This window comes from Pleuronectes platessa, chromosome 2 (assembly GCF_947347685.1).
Source record: "Pleuronectes platessa chromosome 2, fPlePla1.1, whole genome shotgun sequence".
Classification (NCBI taxonomy): Eukaryota; Metazoa; Chordata; class Actinopteri; order Pleuronectiformes; family Pleuronectidae; genus Pleuronectes; species Pleuronectes platessa.
This window is the reverse complement of record NC_070627.1, coordinates 26,510,957-26,521,829: the sequence shown is the minus strand read 5'-3', so window position 1 is coordinate 26,521,829 and position 10,873 is coordinate 26,510,957. Positions and strand designations below refer to the sequence as shown.

At 41.2% G+C, this 10,873-nt stretch overlaps 1 long non-coding RNA gene across 1 annotated transcript; it reads left to right on the top strand.

Moving 5' to 3' along the window:
• Nucleotides 1–5,497: 5,497 nt before the first annotated feature.
• On the top strand, nucleotides 5,498–8,333 carry LOC128457171 (uncharacterized). Its single transcript, XR_008341912.1, has 5 exons — nucleotides 5,498–5,617; nucleotides 6,026–6,208; nucleotides 6,828–6,914; nucleotides 7,675–7,822; nucleotides 8,053–8,333. It is a non-coding gene; the product is annotated as an uncharacterized LOC128457171 (long non-coding RNA).
• The last annotated feature ends 2,540 nt before the right edge of the window (nucleotides 8,334–10,873 follow it).

Genomic DNA, 10,873 nt, shown 5'->3' with positions numbered 1-10,873 from the left:
ATCTCTGGTTCGCCATCCAACCGTTTGATACTCTACATTCTCCGCAACCCTGTTTTATACACACACTCCCAATTTGGCGGTCAATTCAAGCTGCAAATATTTCCCATCACTCCCTCTGCTTGTCCCTGCTGCTGTGTCAGTATTGGTGCTGGTGGATTCGGCCCCTCCACCACCCCAGCTTCAATCTGTAGAATCACAGAGGGGGGTTATAAATATATGCTCATCACTCCCATTATATCTATTTAATCATATCTGATGAGGTGATGAAGTCGGAGTCTAAAACTCAGAACAAAAGGCAGAAATAAGAATCAAACATCCTCTTTATACCAGAATAACCTAGTGCAAAGGAACCAGCGGGAATTTAAGTTTCAATTTCGGTTGCCGTTCCCGGCGGAACTATTAGAAAAAGAACATACAAGTCACCGGCTCATTAGGAAAAGTGAAAACCTGTGTGGACACTTGGCGTCTCAGCAGAAAGACAAAGAGAAGATGGCGTTCACCTCGTGGCCTAACCAAAGACACTGCTGGTGTGGGAAAAGAAAACTTTTCATCCGATTGTGATATTGGAAATTTGTTATGGTAGTAATATAAGTTAATAAAAATGGTTACAAATTGACTCACCTTGATTACGAGAGATGGAACTATTATTGTTTGGAAGAGTACTGAGTTTTTCTATTTTGTACATACTTTAGGGAGAGGCGGTGGTCTAGTGGCAGAAACTTGGACTATGGGCAGAGAAGGTCTCTGGTTCGTCTCTGGTTTGACTCCACGGAGAGACAACAAAAGACGAATCTGGATTGATCTGTCCAAAAATCCAAGAGTCTCCCTACCCTGTCTAGTGCCCCTGAGCAAGGCACCTTACTCCCCCAACATCTGCTCCCCGAGCGCTGTACATGGCTGCTCACTGCTCTGTGTGTACTGCACCAGATGGGTCAAAAGCAGAGATTAAATTTCCCTTCCTGCATGAGTGTGCCTTTGCATGACTGTGCATGTGTTTGGGACGAATAAATGCATCTCTCTTATGTACATTTAAATACATATTAGGTTATTATATATTATGAAATTCCTTTTTTGTGTCTTTAAAGGTTATCAACCTGAAAAAAGTAACTGATCAATCCTGAAAAACAAAACTGTGAACATTCTTCAATCAACATCAAACCTCCATTGTGCGCTTAAGTGGATTGAAAATATAAAGAATAGTAAATGGCTTTGTATTTATATAGCGCTTTTCTAGTCTTGATGACCACTCAAAGCTCTTTACAGTACAGTTCTACATTCACCCATTCACACACATATTCATACAGTGCATCTATTCCGACACTTAGTTATTCTATGGGGGGTTCAGCATCTTGACCAAGGACACTTCGGCATGCCGATGGTTCAGACTTGGGATCGAACTGCCGACCTTCAGGTTGGAGGACGACCACTCTACCCCTCAGCCACAGCTGCCAATAGTGAGTTGTCCTGTGCGTTCTACTAACCAGGCCTCTTTCAAGTTTAGGCAGGAGGTGAGGAGGTCCATGGATAACTTGACTGTATGGTTTAAGGTGGAGTTCATTTTCATCCAGGTGTAGTGATGGGAAGTTCGGATCTTTTTACCGTGTTGGTTCTTTGAATCTCGTTCAGTAAAATGAACGAATCTCTCTTTGAGTCATTCGTTCGTTTCAAGGGGGGGGAGTTGCAAACGATCCAAAGACTCGTACCCGGCAGATGAACGAATCGTTCAACTCCCGACCGTGTTTTTGGCCGACGTGTCGGCCACACAGAGCGAGCTCATCTCGCCGGTGACGGGAAAATCGCTCCCCAGAAAAGCAAGCCGAGCTCCGGGGCGGCGGGGCTCCAGAGCCCCCCGGTCACCTACATGCACATCTGCGGGACGGAGGTGTTCAGCATGGGGGTGTTCCTGTTGAGGCCCGACATGAACGGGAATCTACGGAGCTTCTGATCCGCACGCTGCCCTTCCAGCACATCCAGCTGGCCCGCCGCATCCGCGGACACAGAGCTTAAACTGCTGCTGCTCCACTGACTATAACAACGCCGCATTCAACTAAAAATGTGGGAAAGAATATTGTACAGTATCTAATATTGTGTTATATTTAAATCATTCATTACGTTTTTTTTGGGGGGGAAAGAGAGGATAAAATAAAAGAATCGCATATTAAATCTTAATCGTTCAGCCCTATTCACAAGTCATAATGACTGGTTTTGTTATTTTCACTTTACATTTACACTTACAGTTTAGTGCAGTGTAATTATTTCCCGTGATAATTAAATGCCAGTGTGACAATAAATGACAATTTAAAACCATACAAACTGTCATGTTTTACTGTATTTAATAGAGGAGGTTTTCTTAAAAAATATATGATCTGCCACACAAAGTCATGGCTACTTTTTAACAGCGGTCACGTGAAAGGGAATGAGGTAACTGTTTCCTCTTCTGAGCCTATGGAGGTCACGTAGAAAATGATCCAAAGACTCGTACCCGGCAGATGAACGAATCGTTCACCTCCCGACCGTGTCTTCAGATCAGTGTTTCGTTCTTCTGCCAACAGAGTCTTCGGATCAGTGATTCGTTCATCTGCCGGATACGAGTCTTTGGATCCTTTTTCACGTGACCTGCATCAGCCTATGCAACAGTCCCGATGCGCGGCCACGAGAAAATGAACGAATCTCTCTTTGAGAGGACTCGTTACTCCCGAGTCCTTGTAAGGATTCGTTCAAAACGAACGAATCGTTCACGACCGACACATCACTATCCAGGTGTAGATTTACTCCAGTGTTTCCCTATCAAGGGATCAGGTCCCTCCAGAGGTCACAAGATAAATCTGCCTATCACCATCGCCATATCACAACATACATCATCTCAATTCACTTCACATAGTAAGGTTGAGACCTACACTATTAGAGAAGCAGTCCCACCATGAACAAACACTTGGCGACAGTGGAGAGAAAAAACTCCCTGGCTGGGAATAGAGATGGAGAATAGAGTTGGAGAGAGAAGAGAGACCAAGAGCAGATATGTAACTGTTGCTTTTCAGAATTGCCAGACTGGTTGTTATAATGACAGACAAAATGGCATTCAATAGAGCCAACCTCTGCCAAGTCCAAACATTCCCACACTAATTATTATAGTAGAAATATAAAAGAATAAATTAAGTGATCTGATAATCTACATTTTTCATTTGTGATAAATATAGTTAAAGAGAGTGGGGAGAAAAGTCTCTTTCATTTTCTCCACCCAGTTTGGTCCAAATTGGTCGTGGAGTGTTTGGGCAATGCTGCTCAAAATTTTTAAAAGATTTGATAATTGTATATATGATATATTTTCACATATCAATACAAATATATATGGGAACAACATGCACATCGTTATATTAATGTAATGAGTTAATGGGATTAACAAAATAGAGCAGAACTTTTGGGAAAAGTGTGAAAATCATAGCTTATCAGGAATCCAGTGAAGTAGGAAAAGACAACAAAAAAAACGAACTCTCAAACTATCGCAGGTTGGCTGTCACACCATGATGAGATGGCATTTCCACCCACAGGTTCCACAGAAAAGACGATTGGCTCACACACACACACTCACACACGGGCTGAGCTTTAGAGAGAAGTTGTGATTAGCTGTGAGCTGCAGCTGACACCGCTACACCTCTTTTCCTTGAGGAGACACCAAAGGACTTTTATAAGTGAAGCAGCTGAGTTGTAAATTTGAGCATTAATATTAATATTGTGTCTGAGAATGAATGTTATCATCTGATGATGTGACCAGCGTTGGATCTAATCATTAGTAGTCAGTTACTGAGTACACATTGCATGGCAAGTTATGGAATCAGTATTGTAATCCATTGGAAGATGTAAGCGTTAGTTCTGAGTAAATCAATCAAAATGCAGGTGGAGAATGCATCGCGAGGTGTTGTGGAACATAATACTGGTGAGCTTTTTGTCATGTGGGCTGGAGGTGTGCGTGGCTACAGGAATAATCTACATCCCACCGCTGCTGTTACAGGCTGACGTGAAGAAACGCTACATGTCTGTGCTGCTTGGTTAAAAAACAAATTGCATTGAATTAATAGAACATGAAATCTGAAAAACTCTTAAAGACACATTAGTATTATAATATAATACTAATAATACTATAATACTACTCCTGGGAGAGGGATCCCTCACATGTGGCTCTCTCTGAGGTTTCTACGTTATTTTTACCATGTTAAAGTTTTTTTTAGTAGTTTTTCCTTACTCTTGTTGAAGGTTAAGGGCAGAGGATGTCACACCATGTTAAAGCCCTATCAGACAAATTGTGATTTGTTAATATCGGCTAAACAAATAGAATTAGATTGATTGAACATACTGTGTACAGCTGGAGTGTGGAAGGTCAATGTGCGTAACAACTGCTGTCAGTAAAAAGTGACCCCGCTAAAAAATTCATTATCACTAAACATATGAGCAAATTCCTTTTTGTCTTACTCCCTCTGAACCAATTTAATAAAAGGAACATGTTTCCCCTTTCTGCCAGCTGTGGGTCCACTTCTGGGCTTTATTTGTTAGCCAATAAACGGTTCGGCTAGCAATTCATGGCAAGGCCGTTTAGGTAAACGAGGGCCCTTCATTTGGATGCGGGCCTTGGAGTTTTGCTTGGCCTGCAAATCCTGCCACAGGCCTGGCACCTGGCTGCACTGATGTGACCACAGAGCCTATACTGGCTGCAAGCTGTGGAGAGGTGAGTTAGCTGCTGTTTACACCTTGGGAACAAGTTTTTGAAGCTTAAGTTTTTGTAACTACAGTGGCTGTGAGTGATTTGGTGCTAAGCCTTGTGTTTGCTCCACAGGCCTTTCACACCGTGGTGGTGGCCCGGCTGTCAGACCTGTTCTGCATTTACAACCCAGTCTCATCAGAAAATGTTCAATGGCAACGTTGGTCCACTTGGACCGACGTTACCATCTCACAATCTGGCCTCTCAGATTGTGAGATGGTAACATTTAGTCCTCCCATTGTTTTGCATTGGCGTGTTCTCACGTCACGTGACTCTCAAGCTCCCGTCTGCGGAGAGGAAAACATGGCGGAGATTCCTTGTTTTTTCAGATAAAAATATAATTTTGTAACTTAGTTTGGGCATAAAAATACATTCTGACACCATTTCTAGCGAGAAATGTGGTCTTTGCTTCCACAGTCTTCAGCCAGTTCGTGCTTATGATAAATATTTTAATAGTTATCACGCATGTTTTTATCGTTGCTATGATGGTTGCCATGGCACCACGGGCGCAGCTTGGTGTTTAAATCACAGTCCCTGCGTGGTGTCCTTCAGTGATCGTGAATGTTATTCATGTTATATAATAGTAATATTTGAGGCTAGATTACATCTCTAATGAGAAGGATCATGCGAGTCTGTTTATACCGAGGCCGGCCCGAGTGCGCGACCGGCCCGAGTGGCGCGAGCCGAGCGGCCCGAGCGGCGCGAGCCGAGCGGCCCGAGTGCGCGAGCGGACCGAGTGCGCGAGCGGACATGACGTGTGGCTGTCGTAAAAACCCTATTTGTAAACAACCAGCCCTTTAACTCGGGGCTGCGTCATAAACACGGCGCGCTTGGAAGACCACGATGTCATCTTCCTTCTGTCAGGTAAGTAGTTTATTGTTTTTAAAGATCGTTACGATCTAGGTTTACAGTCCGAGTGCGGAGAGAGTCCGTCAATCCACACTATGGACGCTGTTCATCAGCTAATACGCCATTGTTAGCCACATGCTTCAGCCCACGGTAGCCTGTGCTACCTGGGAGGTGAATACATGGTTGTTGAAAGCAGTTCAAGACGCTTAGCTCATCATTGAGGGACGCTACAATATAAATATAAACATGAATTTGATTTATGAATGCTTTAGATTAATAAGGAGTGTATTTGTCTACCATTACTCCACAATATCAGGTCAATTTGGTTTAATGTATAGTATGCACTATGACAATAATGTTTCCATGTTATGGAGTTGCGATTCATTTTATAAAACAATTGCTATGTTCTGTTTTTTAATCAAGGAGGATCCAAGTGAAGCTACAGGAGTTTCATTAACGTCAACAACTTGGACCAAACAGTTTGTTTTGCTTGATGAAGAGCAGGAAGGGCAGCCTGGAGAGAAAGAGAAGCCGGGTTGAGCCCACTACCATCATCCACGTACCACGAGGAAGATGAGGGAGAGAAATGATCCTACCATTAAAGAGGTACTTTTAAGTTACATACCAGAAAAAACATTTGATATAATTTGCCAAATATACATTTTTATTAAATCCCCAAAGTACACTTGCTGAAATACAAGTTAATATCACACTGAAAGAATTTTGATCAATCATGCTTCCCTGCTGTGATTGTTTAACTAGGAAAACAACTTTTTCCACAGGAAGGCAAGTAAATTTAAGGAATACATGTGCAAAGTTTTCCTCTGTTATGTATAATGATGACCCCCATCAAACATAATGTTAGCAATATTTACACCTTTTAATTTATACTGTTTATTTCTGTCTACATGTGTGAATTTGCCTTCATTAGTTTCAGAAAAGAGCGATGATGTATCGGTCAGTGGGCGGCAGCACGAGACTCCGCAAACTAGTCTGTAAGCAAAGCAGACGAAGGCATCGAGGTTGCGGCCTGCCATCATTGTTATTTTGCTTAAGGGACTGAATATGTTTCATGTAGAAATATTAGCATTTCCCTTATATCTACCAAAACTGCTTGTTTCACAGACTGCAGTTTTGTTTTGATCCGATGTGGTGTGCAAATACAACCGTATCTGCAATGGGTTGTGGGGCATTAACATTTGTAACTCTAATTTTGTTTTGACAGACTGTGAAAAGAACGTTGAGAACATCACCACTCTACAGGAAGACACAGTCCAGTAATGGGTGTCAGAAGTTCAGTAGTGAACGACAGGTACTGTGGAAAAATATGTGTCATTGTTGTACAATGTCCTTTGACTCTGTTTAAACAAGGTCAACACAAAAAGGTTTGATTGTAAACTGATATCGGTATGAATTCATGTTATTCTCCTCGTCAAAAGAAACAAACAATCCAAATTACCTGCAGAAAGCCCTTGATGGACGCTTCAGCTGCATCGTCAGACTGGTGAGACAGCAAGATGCCAACTTTAATGCCAATTTATTTGTGTAACATTCTGTGACCAAATGTATAGATAACTTTTTGTAGATTGTAAAAATAGATAACCCATTTATTACAAAAAAACTACACTAGAATTATCGCACTGCGTTGTATGACTCCGCTAACCAGAGCAGTGTCCGTCTACATATTTCTACATATTTTCTCTCATATAAATGACACTGTATCTCTTGACAACTGAAACCATAAGATGAGGTCAGTGTGGCCTTGACCTTTTTACTTTAAGACAAATACAAAGTTAGACAATCCGAAAACATGCAGTTATGCCTCCGGCGACTCGCTATTGCAGAGGCATTAAAACCGTAGTGTAGTAGATTGGATTTTATTGGTGTTACATTGGACATCTTGTATGGGTACACCAAAAAATATATTTGGTTTCACATTCTAGATGGCAATAAGCAGAGTCATCAACTCAGGAAAAATATTTCTGTAGAAAAGAAAGCCTTGTATGTGTGTATGTATACATACACACAAACGCACAATTGAGACGTTTTTGTCTTTTATCATATATTCTCAGGCAGTACTGATGCATTTACTGAGAGGGGACGTGAGGGCCTACTCTGCGTGCTCAGAGTTCAAGCCCAGCAGGCTGCAGCGGGCCTGACATATTCTGGAACAGCAGCACAGTCTTTGGATGACTCCTCTGAAGATGAAAACATGGCGAGGTACTTCTCCACTGATGAAGAACTGTGAGGGCTGTGATTAGCTACACTCTCTTGCTACAATGCTACTCATGCTACTCCCTGGCAGCCTTAGGAAGGCATTAGCTTGCTGTGTGGTAGCTGTTAGCTTCAGCATTTTTAGTTTTTAGTGGCCTGTCTGACGTTTATGTTAAAAAAAAATCAGAGGGAACCATCTTCATAATTTAACACTATGGTTTGTTTGTGTCCTTCAGTTCTTCTCAAGAGAAGCAGTACAGGTGTGCCTCAGCTCCACGGTCCCTCCTGCAGCCTCCGCTCCTGATGCTAACCTCATGTCTCCATCACACCAAGCAGCAGACCTGGATTGACAGACCTTTCTCCAGAGCTGCCCCCTCCCTCTGAAACCCCCCTCTCCAAAACACTATTTGTGTAGTTTTTAAAGTATTTTTTGCATGAGAATTGTTGATCATAACATTTCCAGCAGATGCCTTAATATAATGTTTGTGCACAATAAATTACATTGATCATAACATAATGGTATTTCCTTGCACTTCTACACCATGATATTGTCAGATAAGATGCTGATTACATTAAAGCAGTGAATGCTCTGCTTTAAGCAACATAAACACACAATGATTCAATGGATCTGAAGTAGAATGGGCACATTACATTCTGTAGAGAATGCCTCAGTTATGGAAGTCAGAAAATAACTTTCTTTATCTGAGGTTCCAGTCATTTATAGTCACAGCAAAGCACACAGGTCTGGTTGTCTAAGTGGCGCCCATATCATATTGTTTAAGATGTGTAACATCAAGTTTGTGTTTCAGTGCAAAATTAGTCATTAGTCAAGAGTTCACCTTCTTCTTTACACTAAAATTAGGTGACCCAGATGTTTCACAATGCAATCTGATAAGGTCTTATGAGAAACATTCTTAACATTAAAGAAATCAACACAGAGGATAGCAATATCTGTTTGACTTTAATCCGTAGCTGATAATCAGCGGCCTGACTTATTCTAACACATTAATACTACAATGAATAAGGCAGGGGTTTTCCATCAGAAATCATTTCTGGGACATTAATTTAAAAGATCTCCAGTATAAGCAAATGTATTCTAAAATTGGTTTATATCCAAGTGTGAGGCTGTCCTGGCACATGGAAATAAGATATATATATATTGTTTGTATTAGCTTTCCCTCAGTTTAGTACTTGCACTTCTTGAAAAGCTCTATATAAATAAGATGTATTAATGTTTATACATTGCCCTCTAGTATATGTTTTCCTAAAAGTCACTGTAGATACAGAAATAACAGTATGGTTCAGGTGACAGTAAGTGGAAGCTGAAGGTACTTTCCATGTGCTCAAGAGAAACATAACGTGACGATATAGTTGATTTCTGATAGAAGGCCCTGCCTCATTCATTGTAGTATTAATGTGTTTGAATAAGTCAGGCTGCCGATTACCAGCTACTGATTAAAGTCAAACAGATATTGCTATCCTCTGTGTTGATTTCTTTAATGTTAAGAATGTTTCTCATAAGACCTTATCAGATTGCATTGTGAAACATCTGGGTCACCTAATTTTAGTGTAAACAAGATGGTGAACTCTTGACTAATGACTAATTTTGCACTGAAACACAAACTTGATGTTACACATCTTAAACAATATGATATGGGCGCCACTTAGACAACCAGACCTGTGTGCTTTGCTGTGAGTATAAATGGCTGGAACCTCAGATAAAGAAAGTTATTTTCTGACTTCCATAACTGAGGCATTCTCTACAGAATGTAATGTGCCCATTCTACTTCAGATCCATTGAATCATTGTGTGTTTATGTTGCTTAAAGCAGAGCATTCACTGCTTTAATGTAATCAGCATCTTATCTGACAATATCATGGTGTAGAAGTGCAAGGAAATACCATTATGTTATGATCAATGTAATTTATTGTGCACAAACATTATATTAAGGCATCTGCTGGAAATGTTATGATCAACAATTCTCATGCAAAAAATACTTTAAAAACTACACAAATAGTGTTTTGGAGAGGGGGGTTTCAGAGGGAGGGGGCAGCTCTGGAGAAAGGTCTGTCAATCCAGGTCTGCTGCTTGGTGTGATGGAGACATGAGGTTAGCATCAGGAGCGGAGGCTGCAGGAGGGACCGTGGAGCTGAGGCACACCTGTACTGCTTCTCTTGAGAAGAACTGAAGGACACAAACAAACCATAGTGTTAAATTATGAAGATGGTTCCCTCTGATTTTTTTTTAACATAAACGTCAGACAGGCCACTAAAAACTAAAAATGCTGAAGCTAACAGCTACCACACAGCAAGCTAATGCCTTCCTAAGGCTGCCAGGGAGTAGCATGAGTAGCATTGTAGCAAGAGAGTGTAGCTAATCACAGCCCTCACAGTTCTTCATCAGTGGAGAAGTACCTCGCCATGTTTTCATCTTCAGAGGAGTCATCCAAAGACTGTGCTGCTGTTCCAGAATATGTCAGGCCCGCTGCAGCCTGCTGGGCTTGAACTCTGAGCACGCAGAGTAGGCCCTCACGTCCCCTCTCAGTAAATGCATCAGTACTGCCTGAGAATATATGATAAAAGACAAAAACGTCTCAATTGTGCGTTTGTGTGTATGTATACATACACACATACAAGGCTTTCTTTTCTACAGAAATATTTTTCCTGAGTTGATGACTCTGCTTATTGCCATCTAGAATGTGAAACCAAATATATTTTTTGGTGTACCCATACAAGATGTCCAATGTAACACCAATAAAATCCAATCTACTACACTACGGTTTTAATGCCTCTGCAATAGCGAGTCGCCGGAGGCATAACTGCATGTTTTCGGATTGTCTAACTTTGTATTTGTCTTAAAGTAAAAAGGTCAAGGCCACACTGACCTCATCTTATGGTTTCAGTTGTCAAGAGATACAGTGTCATTTATATGAGAGAAAATATGTAGAAATATGTAGACGGACACTGCTCTGGTTAGCGGAGTCATACAACGCAGTGCGATAATTCTAGTGTAGTTTTTTTGTAATAAATGGGTTATCTATTTTTACAATCTACAAAA